The sequence below is a fragment of the Balaenoptera ricei genome, chromosome 9, assembly GCF_028023285.1.
Source record: "Balaenoptera ricei isolate mBalRic1 chromosome 9, mBalRic1.hap2, whole genome shotgun sequence".
NCBI classification, from domain to species: Eukaryota; Metazoa; Chordata; class Mammalia; order Artiodactyla; family Balaenopteridae; genus Balaenoptera; species Balaenoptera ricei.
The window spans coordinates 78470595-78488129 of NC_082647.1; the positions used below are offsets into that span (position 1 = coordinate 78470595).

At 37.6% G+C, this 17535-nt stretch overlaps 1 pseudogene; it reads right to left on the reverse strand.

Annotated features, from left to right (window-relative positions):
• Nucleotides 1-14671: 14671 nt before the first annotated feature.
• Nucleotides 14672-17535, reverse strand: part of LOC132371299 (protein ILRUN-like) — a 362845-nt pseudogene continuing 359981 nt past the window's right edge.

Below are 17535 nucleotides of genomic sequence, written 5' to 3' on the forward strand. Positions count from 1 at the left end.
CAAGACTTGAAAATGGATTGATAATGGCTTTAACCATGATGATTGGCAGCTAGAACTCAGTTTTGATTTGATTGAAAATAATAAAGAAATGTGAGGTATCTGGCATTCTGAATGCTGTGGACGAATTCATGCTTATTATACACAAATTCACGGTGATCAATAGTTCAGCTGAAATCTGATGTCTAGAAAAATAAATGACTCATTTTAAATGTTGATGGGATATTTGATAACATGAGCTCTTGAGTTTGTGGTAGCACTGATAATGGTTTAGGGCCTGAGGAATAGTGAGAATTCAAGCTTTTGATGCTGGAAAACAATTAACCCTGGATATTGTCCAGGAATCATACTGAATTCTTTTCAATTTTACTTCATTTCTGAACCTCCGTAAATGAGTATCCTCAATGCAGATGAATTGGTTTTCCTACCTGATGGTCATGGCTGAAAATTCCAAGTACCATTTCTTAAGATACCTCTTCGCAGAGTGAGTTAATAGAATAGAAAATCAATGACTTGCTTGCTCATCTTGGAAATGAGGTAGTCTTTGCAGTTCAATTACACCAATATATATTGAGTGCCTACTCTGTGTATTCAATAGACTAGGCAGTAGGATCTAATGTAAAGAGCATGAGATAGGAATTTACTGGAAATGATCGCATCTGGGTTTGTAATCTGAGCCCAAATACTTACTAGATGAGTGTCTATCAGAAAGTCATTTAACTTTATCTTCTACATTTATGTTGTTAAAACAGTGATGTCTATCTCACAATGTTAGGACAATTTTCAGTGTGTAATTTTGCTTCTTATTTGTTCAGTCTATAAAATGAGGCAAAATTATCACCCCTAGTAGTTCCTCTAAATTCTGTGATTCCCACAAAAAGAAAATACTTCGGAAATTCAACAGAGTGGTATTTCTGAGAGCTGTTTATTCAGGAGATGTAAGTCTGTTCAATAAAAGTGTGTTTAAGCTTAACTCATTGCATATGGGATCTATAATGATAATCTAAAGAAAATAAATAATGGTTATAAATAGAGATATTAACAAGCAAATAATTTGTTTAAAATCATAAAAAAGATCACAAAGACATAATTGAGCCAGTTATACTGTGCCCCCCCCACAAGGTTAAGGATCTCATTTGTTTACATGTTTTCAAAATAGTGAGCATTTGATCAATTGTATTAAATTAAGTGAACCCTCAATTTTCAGCTCATTTTTTGGAACGAGTAATTCTCAAACATTGCCTTCAGTGTGATTCAGCATCACCTAGAATGGCTCATTAACATGCAGATATCTGGCCCATCAGAGCATTTGATTCAGCAGGTCTGATAATTTGCATCTCTAACAGGTTCCCAGGTGATGCTGTTCTTGCTGCTCTGAGGAGCACACCTGAGAACCAGTTCTCCTGAAACACCAGATCATCCACTGGTGAGATAGGGAGCAATTACCTGGAAAGACTTTATTTATTTATTTAAACAACTTTATTGGAGTATAATTGCTTTCCAATGGTGTGTTAGTTTCTGCTTTATAACAAAGTGAATCAGTTATACATATACATATATCCCCATATCTCCTCCCTCTTGCGTCTCCCTCGCACCCTCCCTATCCCACCCCTCTAGGTGGTCACAAAGCACTGAGCTGATCTCCCTGTGCTATGCGGCTGCTTCCCACTAGCTATCTATTTTACATTTGGTAGTGTATATATGTCCATGCCACTCTCTCACTTCTTCCAAGCTTACCCTTCCCCCTCCCCATATCCTCAAGTCCATTCTCTAGTAGGTCTGTGTCTTTATTCCCATCTTGCCCCTAGGTTCTTCATGACCTTTTTTTTTTTTTTTTCCCCTTAGATTCCATATATATGTGTTAGCATACAGTATTTGTTTTTCTCTTTCTGACTTACTTCACTTTGCATGACAGAGTTTAGGTCCATCCACCTCACTACAAATAACTCAATTTGGTTTCTTTTCATGGCTGAGTAATATTCCATTGTATGTATGTGCCACATCTTCTTTATCCATTCATCTGTCGATGGACACTTAGGTTGCTTCCATGTCCTGGCTATTGTAAATAGAGCTGCAATGAACATTGTGGTACATGACTCTTTTTGAATTATGGTTTTCTTAGGGTATATGCCCAGTAGTGGGATTGCTGGGTCATATGGTAGTTCTATTTTTAGTTTTTTAAGGAACCCCCATACTGTTCTCCATAGTGGCTGTATCAATTTACATTCCCACCAACAGTGCAAGAGGGTTCTCTTTTCTCCACACCCTCTCCAGCATTTATTGTTTGTAGATTTTTTGATGATGGCATTCTGACTGTTGTGAGATGACATCTCATTGTAGTTTTGATTTGCATTTCTCTAATGATTAATGGTATTGAGCATTCTTTCATGTGTTTGTTGGCAATCTGTATATCTTCTTTGGAGAAATGTCTATTTAGGTCTTCTGCCCATTTTTTGATTGGGTTGTTTGGTTTTTTGATATTGAGCTGCATGAGCTGCTTGTAAATCTTGGAGGTTAATCCTTTGTCAGTTGCTTCATTTGCAAATATTGTCTCCCATTCTGAGCATTGTCTTTTGGTCTTGTTTATGGTTTCCTTTGCTGTGCAAAAGCTTTAAAGTTTCATTAGGTCCCATTTGTTTATTTTTGTTTTTATCTCCATTTCTCTAGGAGGTGGGTCAAAAAGGGTCTTGCTGTGATTTATGTCATAGAGTGTTCTGCCTGTGTTTTCCTCTAAGAGTTTGATAGTGTCTGGCCTTACATTTAGGTCTTTAATCCATTTTGAGTTTATTTTTGTGTATGGTTCTAGGGAATGTTCTAATTTCATTCTTTTACATATAGCTGTCCAGTTTGGAAAGACTTTAAAACAGATTCTAGTCCTTAACCTCAGATTCTGTTTCTGTGGGTCTTGACTGGGACTAAGGCATCTATGTATTTAAAAAGTTCCCAGGACATATTAATAATCCAGTTTTGGAAACTCCTTCTCTATATAGAGCTAAAGGCTTGTTGGGTTTGTAAGATATACTTGAGCTTTTCTTAGGTTTGAAATTTCAGAATAAATCTAACAATAAAAAATAATAAGACAGCATTCTGATACAAAGGGAGAGAGCAATAAATAGTTTTTATTTAGAGAAATACTGGTTTATTTGATTTTGATTAAATTGAAGACAACATGGCATTTATATGGAACACAAATTTCCTTCCAAAGGACGATGACATTGCTTTGGGTTTCATATCCTTAAAAGCATTTGGAAGCCAGATTTCACATATATACAGTGATATACATGGCACTGTATAGTAACTGACATGATTCTGCTCTCTATCTCTTTAAAATTTATTAAACAAAATTATTACAGAAGGTATTTGGTTGATTCTGAATTTATCAGTTATCTGCTGGAAGACTTAAATAGACATTTCTCCAAAGAAGATACACAGTTTGCCAACAAACACATGAAAGGATGCTCAACATCAGTAATCATTAGAGAAATGCAAATCAAAACTACAATGAGGTATCACCTCACACTGGTCAGAGTGGCCATCATCAAAAAAATCTACAAAAAATAAATGCTGGAGAAAAGGGAACCCTCTTGCACTATTGGTGGGAATGTAAATTCATACAGCCACTATGGAGAACAGTATGGAGGTTCCTTAAAAAAATAAAAATAGAGGGCTTCCCTGGTGGCGCAGTGGTTGAGAATCTGCCTGCCAATGCAGGGGACACGGGTTCGAGCCCTTGTCTGGGAAGATCCCACATGCCGCGGAGCAACTAGGCCCGTGAGCCACAACTACTGAGCCTGTGCGTCTGGAGCCTGTGCCCCGCAACAAGAGAGGCGGCGATAGTGAAAGGCCCGCGCACCGCGATGAAGAGTGGCCCCCGCTTGCCGCAACTTGAGAAAGCCCTCGGACGAAACGAAGACCCAATACAGCCAAAAATAAATAAATAAATAAATTTAAAAAAATAAAAAAATAAAAATAGAATTACTATATGACCCAGCAATCCCACTACTGGGCATATACCCTGAGAAAACCATAATTCAAAAAGAGTCATGTACCACAGTGTTCATTGCAGCTCTACTTACAATAGCCAGGACATGGAAGCAACCTAAGTGTCCATCGATAGATGAATGGATGAAGAAAATGTGGCACATATATACAATGGAATATTGCTCAGCCATAAAAAGAAATTGAGTTATTTGTAGTGAGGTGGATGGACCTAGAGACTGTCATACAGAGTGAAGTAAGTCAGAAAGAGAAAAACAAATACTGTATGCTAACACATATATACGAAATCTTAAAAAAAAAAAAAAAAAAAAAAAAAAAGATCCTGAAGAACCTAGGGGCAGGACGGGAATAAAGACACAGTCCTACTAGAGAATGGACTTGAGCACATGGGGAGGGGGAAGGGTAAGCTGGGATGAAGTGAGAGGGTGGCCTGGACATATATACACTACCAAATGTAAAATAGATAGCTAGTGGGAAGCAGCCGCATAGCACAGGGAGATCAGCTCGGTGCTTTGTGACCACCTAGAGGGGTGGGATAGGGAGGATGGGAGGGAGACGCAAGAGGGAGAGGATATGGGGATATATGTATATGTATGGCTGATTCACTTTGTTATAAAGCAGAAACTAACACACCATTGTCGAGCAATTATACTCCAATAAAGTTGTTAAAAAAAAAAAAAAACTTTTCTGCTGAACAGTCATCCAGGACATGAGAGACGAGGCAGGTAAACTCACATAACAACATTCTGATGATGGATTGTACTCAGTTACCTGCTAAAGGGTGCCACACTTAATCATTTTTCATGGCCCTTTAAACCTTCACTGTTTATACTTCTGCATATCAAATGTCTCATCTACATGCAAAGGTGATTTTGTTTCATAACCAATAGTTTTATAAACTCTACATGGCAACCTCAAGCGTCAAACTTTATCTTCTATAGGATATCTTTGGACAATAAACATTCTCAACCAGGATTTAGCTGCAAGCTTGGCAGATAATGAAAGAAAAAATCTAAGCTGACTGTTCCATAACTATTTCAGTTATGTAATACAGAAATGAGTAAATGTTTATTTTGGTCGATAAAGCAAGCAGGTGTGGCTTGAAGATAGGCCGGGGTGAGCTAAGTTAAGTAAAAGGTGGTAATTTTATAAAATTGCTTTCCTGATCACCATGAAAATTTATCCTGCACATTTGAGATTAAAGGTTTTTCACAGAGGACTAATCCAGGGAAATTTATTTTCCAAATAAAGTATATATACTTTCTAGTTTTATTTTTCATTTCACACATTCAGGTAGGATGAAACTTAAAATGATGTTTAAAATTTCTTTAGATCTTCTTTTACAGTCCATCTTAAAAAAAAGAAATCTGGCCTTGCAAGGAATGGAATCTTTATAGTGCTAAGGACCCAAATTTGCCATGTATTTGCCATGAATGTACTTGAATCATGTGAAAACACTGAAAAATATGATTTATGAAGCATTAGAAGACCATGCCTGGAAATAGTTATTCAATAAATGTTTGCTTCATTTTTATATAAAATAATTGGGCTAAATTAAACACCCCTAGCAAAGGGTCACAGACATCAATACACACATCAAGACATCAGTAAATCATGTATTTATGGGCTAGAGGCACAGTAAATGCTGAGGCAATAGAGAGATGTAAAGGTAAAATCCTTGCCTTTAAAGAGTTTAGCTTCTAGAAAGTAAGACAGGTGTGCAAAAGGGCAGTCAGAATGGGGTCAGTTATATGACAAAGTGCCATGTGTCAAATTGACTAGGAGTCAGTGCAGGCTTCACGGAGACATAATTATCAAGTTAAAAGATGTGGGAATGTTCAGTGCAGCCAAGATGAGTACCAGAGAAATTCCTGAGAGAATATGGTGCATTTGGGTAACAACAACTTAGTCTTTATGAAGGTCAGTGGTTGGGGGTAAGTTGGATGGTGGGCAGAGAAAGATCAGATCTCAAAGGGCCTCACCTGTACATTAAATATAGGAGCATTTGTGTTTATCTCTTAAAACTTGGATAATCTTATATTCACATGGTAGAAAGTCATTTGCCAAGCTTTTGCTGGCCATTCCCAGAATCATGGTTTTCTTTGCAGATGTAGTCAGAATGCACACGTGTAAATGCTGCCAAGTCACGTGTGACAAAGCAACCACTAGGTGGCAGAACTGTACCAATTCTGTGGCCAAGGCCAGCTAGCTGATCCCTTAACACCTTCGTCCTAGTCCTTATTCAAAGCCAGGTTGGCTCCACACTGACGCTAGGCATCTAGGTTTGTCTAGAAGGTGTGCTGAAGATTGCACAGCAAATTGTAAGGAGCTTTTGTCACTGCAGACAACCTGTAGCCACCAGCCCTGCTCTTTCGCTCCTCCCAGTGGACACTAGTTGTCAGGTGAATGCAGCATGGAAATATATCCTAAATTATTTCTTTGGTTTAAAAACATAATCCAGACCCATATATTATCAACAGTCACACACCATATTTCACATATAATTAGCTCATAACTAAACTTAGCAGTGTGCAAAAATAAAATGTCAATCTAATTTCTGTTCTGTAAAATTTTCCTGCTGCCAACATAGAATAAATCCATCACCATATGGCCCATCAGTTCAGCAGAAAACATGGGGTCTAATGGTATTTTGTTAGCAAACTCTGGTAACCGATTTATTTTTCTAGGCTACCAGCTGGGTTGTTGTGTGTTTCTCGTTATATCATCCATAGATATACTTAACTGCTTTTTTGTTGTTGTTGTGGTTCTTATTTTGAAGAACATATATTCAGAGTTCAAGAATTCTACAGCGTAGATTTGCCAGTTTAGAATGGGAGAATGTCGACAACAGGTTGATAATATTAAACATTTCAGTGTTTCTCTTCAATGTAATGTAAACATTGTCTAAATTTCGGCTCTGTTTAGGCAGCAATTAGTCATGGATGATCTGTTTGGACTGTTTTTTAGTTAATGGTGCATTGATTAACTTAACTTACTCATTGAATCCATTAATCAAACTGTTAATTTGGTTAATGGTTCTATGAGCATGTTCCTTTGATGATACAGTCATGATCTTAGCCTGGTTTTCTATTAACAGATTAATGTGGAGGTCATTAATACCCTGAAGAGGTAATTCATATCCTGCTGTTCCAGGTAATACTCAAAATAGTTTTATAGCGAAGCTTCAAACTTTGTATAGGCCTTTCCAGCATAGGAAGGGGATTAAGGGAATGAGTTTATTTTGCATGGGTGTATAAGCATACAGGTATGAGACTTTCAAATATTTTTCTTTAGGTGGGACACATGTTAATATTTTAAATATAGCTTTTTCTTTAACCATAAATTCTGTAAAAACTGTTCTCTAATTAGACTTGTATGGATGGAGAGATTTTAGACTCTTTCCAAAGTCAGTTAATTTGTAGTAACCATTTGAAACAAGCACACACATGCATGCACACACACCCCATCCATTTTAAGTACAATAGTCCCAATATCTTTATGATCAACCAGCAATTCATTATACAGACTTTCAAATTACATACATTACTGAAAATAACTAGAATGCACCACTGAAATATAAAACTGGTTATGTTAAAACATTATTTATTCTGTTCTCTTGCCTACTATATTTCTCAGGGAATCATTATGTCTTGCTAGAAATACATAATTATACAAAGCTTAGATATCTCAACAAAGAACAACGTAAGGTGAAATTGTAGAGCTGTAGGTCAGCATGGTCTCTTATCATAATCTTTTTCTTCTTTCTTTTCCTCTTTCTATTCCTTTCCCTTCCCTTTCTTCTTTTATTCATTTTTTGCTTTCTGTAATCAAAAAAAATTGAATTGGAATGGAAAACATGTGTATCCCAAGTTTTTTCCCCTCTTACCCAAAATAGATACAGTATGCTGAAAGCTTTATAAATTATTAACAAGCAAACTAGGTATTTAAAACTTATTTTAATAAATGCTATGTGAAACACAAATCTTTAAGGCCATAAAATAATACAACTTTGTGAATTCAGAGTCTCTACAGGCTGGAATTTTAAAGCAGATATTCCTTACTTATTTTTATATTACAGCTGCATAGTACTCCACTCTGAGGACAAATTATAGTTCATTCAACCAGTCCCCATTGTTGTATGAAGATTCTTGTACATAAGCTTCCTAAACATTTTGGCCAGCGTACCTCTGGGGTTGATCACTAGAAGGAGAATTGCTGGGTCAAAGCGTCAATGTGTTACCAAACCAAGTTCCTTTGCTGGACATGAAGCAAGCCAAACTCTGAGATGCCGAGTTTTGCAGCAGGAAATGGTTTATTCACAGGGCAGCCAAATGAGGAAACAGGAGAACAAATCGCCTCCCCCAAGGCAAGGGGCTTAGGATATTTATGGAATAAAGCTGAGCCATAGGGAGGCTGGAAAAGGTAATTGGAGATAAGAAAAAGGTGAGGTAATCATCCTTCTGTGAAGCCATGACTAAGCTACAGGCTTCTTCCTGGGACATGTGCTCAGAAAATGATGGTGTGAGCTTGTTCTTAGGGTGGAGTTTCGGCCTCTGATGTCAAAAGTTCACTGAGTGGACATTCACGCATGCCCAGCTGGAGGACCTGTGGTCCTAACCAGTCTTAACCTGCTTGACCTGGAACTGGACAACTTGGGCAAAACCATCTTATTGTTTAGGCTACATGACGTTTGGAGGACACAAGTTTTTTGTAAAAACAAAGCGAGCTTGATCAGTGAAGGCGGGTGACAGTTTATTATATATTAATGGCAAACTGATGACTACCCTTGGTTTCAAACGCTTACATAATTTTGCCAGGTGTTGCCTCACCAAATTCTTTATCATATGGGTTCTCCTACTTTGCATCCCTACTAGCAATACCTGAGAATGATTATTTTACCCAACCTTGCCAACAAAGTATAATGTCAAAAGTGTTGATATTTTCCAATCTGTGAGAAATGGAAACTCAATTTAGTTTTTTTTTAAAAATTAATTAATCTATTTATTTTTGGCTTCATTGGGTCTTTGTTGCTGCGCGCAGACTTTCTCTAGTTGTGGCACGCGGGGGCTACTCTTCATTGCAGTACACGGGCTTCTCATTGTGGTGGCTTCTTTTGTTGCAGAGCATGGGCTCTAGGCGTGCGGGCTTCAGTAGTTGTGTCTCGTGGGCTATAGAGCGCAGTCTCAGTAGTTGTGGTGCATGGGCTTAGTTGCTCTGCGGCATGTGGGATCTTCCCAGATCAGGGCTCGAACCCGTGTCTCCTGCATTGGCAGGCAGATTCTTAACCACTGCACCACCAGGGAAGCCCTCTCAATTTAGTTTTAATTTGCATTCAGTTAGGATGAATCAGGTTGAGTATCTTCTCATCTGGTTAAGAGAGATTTATATTTCCTTATCTGTGAACTATACATTGTTACACCTAATTTTTCTTTATTTTTAGAAGTGTGTACATTTTAATGACTTTAGTATTTGTCTATAAGTTGGACATACATTATTAGTATGTAATTATGGGGTTTTATTTCATATGCCACTACGGTGGACTTTTTTTTGGCTATGAAATGTACTTCTATTCTTACATAATCTATTTTTCAAATTTAACAATCATTTTCTTTTGTGTATCTGGATTTGAGTCCTTGGGGAAGTATTCCCATGGCTAAAATATAGAAGAATTTACCTGTGTTTTTGCCTAAAGTTTATATAGTTTCCTTTTTTCACTATTCAAATTTCTGATCTCTGAGGAATTTATCCTTCTGAATGTTATAAGGAATGGATCTTCATTAATTCATGACTATAAAAACATTAATTACATCATGTTATACTAAATTTACATACAAACTTGGATCCATTTAATTTTAATCAAATAAAAATTGTAAGTTATTTAAAGTGTACAAAGTAATGATTTAATATATGTATTCACGTAAAAGGATTCCCCATCAAGTTAATTGACATATACGTCACCTCACATATTCCCCCCCCCTTTTTTTTTCTGTGAGATCAGTTAAGTTCTACCCTCTTAATTCTCTTTGAATAGTCTGTTTATTTACGTGCTAATACTATACAGTTTTAATTATGGTGGCTTCATAATATTTATTAATATCTGCTGGAGCTATTCCTCTATGATTGTTTTAATGGGGGGTTATCTCAGGAAGATACATACTTGAACTTTTAGTATTTTTAACCCCTGTTATGTATTTTTAACTCCAAATCCTAGCTGCTCTTAACACACAATGAAAGCATTAAATGTAAATGTCTATAGTTCAAGGTGTTAAGCTCTAGTGGTTTCTTTTAGCTTTCGCAAACTTGTATGTTGAAAGAAATAAGTTTTTTTTTTTTTTTAAAGGGCACCTTTTGTTATTTTATTTATTTATTATTTTTTGGCTGTGTTGGGTCTTCATTTCTGTGCGTGGGCTTTCTCTAGTTGCAGCAAGCAGGGGCCACTCTTCATCGCAGTGCGCGGGCCTCTCACTATCGCGGCCTCTCCTGTTGCGGAGCACAGGCTCCAGACGCGCAGACTCAGTAATTGAGGCTCACGGGCCTAGTTGCTCCGCGGCATGTGGGATCTTACCAGACCAAGGCTCGAACCCGTGTCCCCTGCATTAGCAGGCAGATTCTCAACCACTGCGCCACCAGGGAAGCCCAATAAGTTAGTTTTAACGGTTCTCTCCTCTAGGCTTTTTCATCTATTGGGAAATCGTTTATGGTATGGAGAGTCAGAAGACCTGGATTTCAGAACTGGGTCATTAATTAAAAATAGAGGGAGAATAAATAAGTTCTAGGGACTTAATATACAACATGATGTACTTATCTAACACTTCTCTGTTTATATATGTGAGTAAATCCTAAGAATTCTCAACACAAGGAAAAGATTTTTTTTTCTATTTCTTTAATTTTGTATCTATATGAGATCATAGATGTCCACTAAACTTCTTGTGGTAATCATTTCACGATGAATGTGAATGAAATCATTTTGCTGTATATCAAACTTACACAGTGGTGTATGTCAATTGTATCTCAATAAGACTGAAAGATGAAAAAGGAAAAGAAAGAGGGAGAACTTAGTGAAGGAAGCCATTTAACTTCCTTTGCCTTCCTCCTTTTATCTATAAAAAAGAGATTTTGTAGAGGGATTGCATGCATCATTTAGGAATAAGTTCAGTGGCATGTAAAATTCAATGTAATCAAATACGGTGTTTCGTTTGTTTTTTTGCATAACAAAAAGTTCAGAATTAGAAAATAAAGTGTTTACCTGGTAGCTCCAGGAAGCCATCAGGGCTCACTTTTTGCTCCATCAGCTTTAGAGTTGTTCTTATGTTTTTGTTCTTAGCCTTTAACCTGTGGTTGCAAGATGCCTTCTCTGACTCGCTTCTGTGTCTGTACTTAAAGGAATGAAGAAGGGGAAGAGCACAGCATAAATATCATATCCAAAGTGCATCGGCCTTTATTAACATTTTTTCATAAGCTCTGCTCAGCCATTTCTGCTTAGATCTAATTGACCAAAACTGTGCCCTGTGGCCATTCCTCATTCCAAAGGAGGCTGGAGAATTAAGTGGGATTATTGTATTTATTAATGTGTTGGAATTGCAGCTGAGAGCAATGCTATACCAAGAAAAGTTATGATTCTGTTAATAGAGAAGAAGGAAAAATATAAATTTGCCACAGTGGATTATAAAGGCCCTTCTATAAATATCACAATAGAAATAAACAAAAAAAATATTTACCTCTTTTCGTCTCCCCCCAATATTTCTTTACTCATTTATAAAAAGGTCTTTCCTATAAATAACTCAATTTTTCAATGCATTGAACTCTAAACTGTCCAAATAACTTACGTGTTATAAGCATTTTTAAATGTCAGAAGTATGAGAAGACAGTCAAAGGAATGGAGGCAGGAAGAATGCTGTGCACACGAGGGAAAGAGAAATGGAGAAAAGCAAGAAATAGTCAAATGTCAGATCAATAGAACAGGCTCCCTTTGTTTTCTAGTCATAAGTATTGCTGAGTTTGCTATTTTAAAAGAGAACCAGATTATGTAAATAATTGTTCAAAGGCATATGAAAAACTGCTTTCGAATTGCTCCAAAACCTACAAGTTACCCACCTATTGGTTGTTAACTTCAGTGAGGTATGGTCTACATATAGTAAACTGCCCCATTTTAAGTGTGCGGTTGGATGAGTTTTGACAAATTATACGCCTGTATAATAACTACCCCACTAAGAGTACAGATCAAGTCTGTTATCCCCCAAAGATTCCTTATTTCCCTATGTAATCTGCCTCTCCAACCCGGGAAACTACTGATCTGCTTACTGTCGCTATAGATTAGTTTGCGTTTTCTAGAATTTCATACGAAAGGGCTAAACATCACATATTCTATTGTATTTGGCTTCTTTAACCCAGCTTAATGATTTGGAGATGGGTCCATGTTGTTGTTGTATCAGGGGTTCAATCATTTTATAGTGCTTAGTAGTATTCTACTGTACACATGCACACACACAAAAGCCACAGTTTGTTTTATCCATTCATGTATTAATGGACATTTGGATTACTTTCAGTTTTGAGCTGTCATGATTAAGTTGCTGTGAACGTTCACACACAGATCTTTGTGTGGACATGTTTTTTCATTCTTAGGTAAATGTAAATGTGATTGTTGGGTCATATGGGAATTGGACACAGCAATTTCTGATGCTGCCAAATTCTTTTCTAAAGTAGCAGGACGAATTTACATTTTTCTCCACCAGTGTATGAGCTTCTAGTTCTAGTTGTACTACAGTCTCACCAGTGCATAGTATGGCCAGTCCTTTAAAATTTTAGCTACCTCACGTTTAAGGGAATGCTCTGAGTTATAAAAGCAGCAAACTCACAGTTCCCTTCTGCAGATCTGTCTTTCAAGCGTAGATTCCTCTGGTCTCTGCCTGGTTTCCCATTAAGCTTCATGAGCTCTTCCTCATGCATGAGTAATTTCACTGTCAGCCAGGGATTCGAGCAGGGTTTATACTGAGATTTGGGACCGCGTTCCTTCAGTTCTCTTGCTGCCATGATTTCTTCAAATTTCCAGCTGTTCTTCCAGCCCTGAACTCTGTTCCCTGGCATCTTGAGCTGCTGAGGCTGAGGTTTTCCACACCTCCTGTAGCTGTGGTGGTTGAGGAGACCCCTTTTGTCCTTGTCTTTGTATAAGAGCTTGAACCTTTAACATTTACCCACTGCTCTCTGAACCCATGCTCATTTTTCTCCCTCAGTTGCAGTTTATAATCTCTTCTCTAGCTTCTGTCAATTAAAAAAAAAATTTTTTTTCTAGTGCCTTTAGACATTGGGTACACATTCCCAGAAAAGTCTCCATAATTAGGTTTGAAAGCAATGTCCAGAACCCTAATAACCGATAATGAATGTAACTGAAATAAAGGATTTATTTAAAAATCTAACCCAACTTCTGGGGGCCATGCAGTTTAAAATGAAAGCACAAAAGAAGAGTTTCTTTACTTTCTTGGGTCAAGGATGGTCCAAAGAACAAGTTAAAATTTAGCGAAAGTTTAACAGTTGTACTTCTCTATTCCCTTTCTGCTTTCTTCTACTTCTCTATGTACGCGTTGATGCTATTTTGTCACGCTATATTCTCACTGAACCCATGTTGAGGTCTGAGTTGCCTCCTTGAGTTTTTCTCACCTCCACCCTGCTTTGATGAGAACTCCAGTTCTCCAATGCAGTTCCTCTCTGCTAAATGTTAAAGAGGCGTTTCTTCACATTCCTAGAGGCATTTTCATTTTTAGAAGTAGACATTTAATATCTTAAGTTTTTAATAGAGAACATTTGATGATATGGCAGAATATAGTAAATTGTTGAGTTCACATGGGAAAATGTATTTGGGGCAGAGGGCAAACATGTAGGTATGGGAATCTTGTAGGAGTGGGCATCTTTACTAATGGTTAGCAATTCTGGAATGTTTGATTTTTTTTTTTTTTTTTTTGCCTCTTCTTACCTCTTTTCATCTTTAAATCTAGAGATTTGTTCAAAGCTTCATGTATTTGGTTGTATGGTTGGTTGGTTGATTTCAAGTAGCCACTGATGGCAGTGACTGGGGATTCACAGGTGGTGGGTGGCAGGTAGCAGTAGTATTGAAAGTCTTTTTTTTTGCTAATAGGTGAACTTGTCTCTGAAACTTTCCTATATTCTGTTCTGCTGCTTTTCTCTACTTCCCATACCTCTCTCTCCAGGCCCTCAGGGGATGAATTTCTCCTCATTGAAAATAAGAGTTTTATCAACTATACTTCTATTTGATCATGTCTCAACATTTCTGGAGAACGGGTCTCTTTCCAAGTTTAGTTTGGTCCTTCAAAATTTGACTCTCACCAGTGCCTCATGCAGTTAAAGCAATTTAAAACAGAGCTGTATGCTCAACCATAATCTTTCTTTGTCTATAATAATTCCTAACTTTTGCCTTAATCACGTTTGCTTTTCAGACAGCTTCTAGATTATTGCCTTTCATCATTGCAACTCGCTGTTTCTAATCTGTTTAGCAATTTTTTATTAAGTCTGATTTTCTTCTTTAAGGTCTCATGGCACGTTACCCTCTTTGGTTCTGAGAAGCCACTCTGAATTCTCATCCTGCCCCCAGTACTCCAGCCTACTCTTTTCTCAAGTCCCCACTTTATGCAGTTGGTGAATTCTACCTGCTTTGAGCACTTACCTGTGTTATCCTATGAGGATGAAATGCCGTCCCAAACACGTGCTCTGCTACTAGCCTCACATGAATCCTGTTTTTTCATAGCCTGAAGAATACGATGACAATGAATCCCTTTTTGCCACATATGATGCAACACAATAATACCATGTTTCAGAAGTACTGAGTGAATTACAAATATATTTCACATATAATAACAGAGCGCTTCAGGCACTCTTTTATACGCTTCATTTGCATTGCTCATTTAATCATATGAGTAATTAGGTAGATACTATATTTCCTTCTTATGCAATAAAAACCTAAGCAAGGGAAGCAAAGTGAGTTAATGGATTCCACAAAGCTACGAGTTAACAGAAGGAGGTTCAAGGTCAGGTACTTTGGCTTGGAAACTTGACCCTGACCTCTTACACTGTTTGGTATATGTGAAGCTAATTGCTCCAGACAGCTGCCCAGCGGGATGCTGGTATTAACACCATTTGTAGTTGAGGAAGTGGCTACCAAGTGAGGTTAATTTATTACTCCCTGTTGCGTGAATAAAGCAGTTCAAATGGCCCTAGATTGCGAGGCATCAGTTCCTTTGGAAAAGCCTATTACTGCCAAGAGTTCATGTTGCTTCTCTCTCTCTAGATATCCAACAGGAGATGAGAGAGACAATAACAACATCAAACTGAGGTTATCTCGTTTTAAGCCTTGGAAGCAACAGCATTGGAAGGGTTACAGAAAGAAAATTAGAAACATGACAAATGCATTTATTAAGAACTGAACCAAATTCCCTCCGCAAGCACTGTTCTCCCAAATGTTAGAGCAACTGCTTCAAAGCCTGCCAGTAACAATCACTGAAAAAAAAATACACCGTGTAGCACAATGCCTTGTTAGTTGTCTTTTGGGACTAAATATATATGACTGTTTGAGAACCATGACCTGATGAATGAAGCAAGTGGAGCATTCAGCCCCAATGCCACTCGACCAGAAAAGTGATGCTTAGCCCAGAAAGTTTACCTTAGGAAATCTTTCATTAATTAAGGATGTTTTCTCCTGTGTAAATATGTGCACTCCTTGGAGGGAAAGCATTTTAAGTCTCACTCATTATTCAGGCTCTGGTGGAACTAGTTAATTCAGTCCAATTGCTGGCCAATTGAAAGTCTGGATAAGGAGGTAGAGAGAGAGAGACTGTGCCCTGTGCTGAAAAGACATAGGTTTTAAGGTCAGATAAAACAGGACCTGAATCCAGATCTCTCCCTTAGAAGCTGGGTAACAATGAACAAATTATGAAACCCCAGCTTCCTTATCTGTCAAATGGTTATGATGACACAGCCAGGAACTTGCAATTGTGTAAGATAGCATACATAATACACCTAGTTTATAATACCTAGTAAAATGTTAGTTCCATTTTCTCCTAATGCTTCTCTGGAAGATGTGTTGTAGAGGGTAAGCAGTTAGGTCGCTTCTGATTCCAGAGGGCTGGGCTGTGGGGAAAGGAGGAAGAGGAAGGACAAATAAAACAGGAGAGCTTTGGAAGGAGGTTATAGTTACCAAAGGAAAAAATTACACTATTTTGAACTTACGTTCGTGATTGGACCTGATTCATTCTTTCTCTGTGTCTGTCTCTGTGTCTTTCTGTCTCTGTGTCTCCATCTATCTGTTCTCCCGTCTCTCTGTTCTCCCATCTCTCTTTCCTTTGTACAACTCTCTATTTAAAAATATTACATTATAGGTAGGATCCCCATAAAATAATTCTCAAAACTTCAAATCCTTAGTTGCTACATTGGTAATACTTTGCTATTATAGAGATACAAGCTAAATCCCATTCATGAAGTTACATTTTCAAGACTGGTTAGTTTAAACACAATGCTGGATTTTGGAAGGAAAGAAAAACTGTGTGTTTGTGGGGGGCAGAAACTATCTACTTTAAGTAGCAAAAGGTTAGGTAAAATTTGGTGGCATTTTGCTTCAAGCTCTGGAAATGGTTGAAGGCTATACATCCTGTAATTGTATTGTAACTTTTATTTGCAGTGAAATTCTTGCATCCATCACCTTTTAAAACAGACCTGCATGTTGTTGAGAACAAAACAAATGAAAAGGCCGAAAGCATCCCTAGCACTTTCTTCACTGCTTGGCTTTAGAGAAAGGAAAGAGAGGAGAGAAAAGTTAACACATGACTATGTGGAGTGTTCTTTTGAATCTCACCAACCACTGTATTTTATACTCAACCCTTCCAGTTTTTCTTGTCTATTCCTCCCTCTTCCATAAATAAGGTTACTCAGTCAAGTTAAGGTCACAATTCCTCCAGGGGCTATTACTATCAACAGGGAACAGAGACGTAAGCTAATATGAATGAAAATAATATCAACCCACAGATGAGGAGTACTGAGGTGACGGGAAGGTTTTTTTTTTTTAACATCTTTATTGGAGTATAATTGCTTTACAATGGTGTGTTAGTTTCTGCTTTATAACAAAGTGAATCAGTTATACCTATACATATGTTCCCATATCTCTTCCTTCTTGCATCTCCCTCCCTCCCACCCTCCCTATCTCACCCCTCTAGGTGGTCACAAAGCACAGAGCTGATCTCCCTGTGCTATGCGGCTGCTTCTCACTAGCTATCTATTTTATGTTTGGTAGTGTTTTTGAATCAGGACCTTCTGTGAAATTGCCTTCACAAAGGCAGTGATCATTTCCACCTGTGTGCTTTGTAACTGGTTCTACAACAGTTGACTAACCATTGCTTCTATTTCAGCTTTTCCTTCTCTCTTTGATTCTTTCATTTTCCTTTCTCCTAGGAAGCTGAGCAATTGTATAGGAGACCCAGGTCTTCCCAGAGGCTTTCCTGAAGGTAAAACTTCTGATTATATTTGGGAGTTTAAATGTTA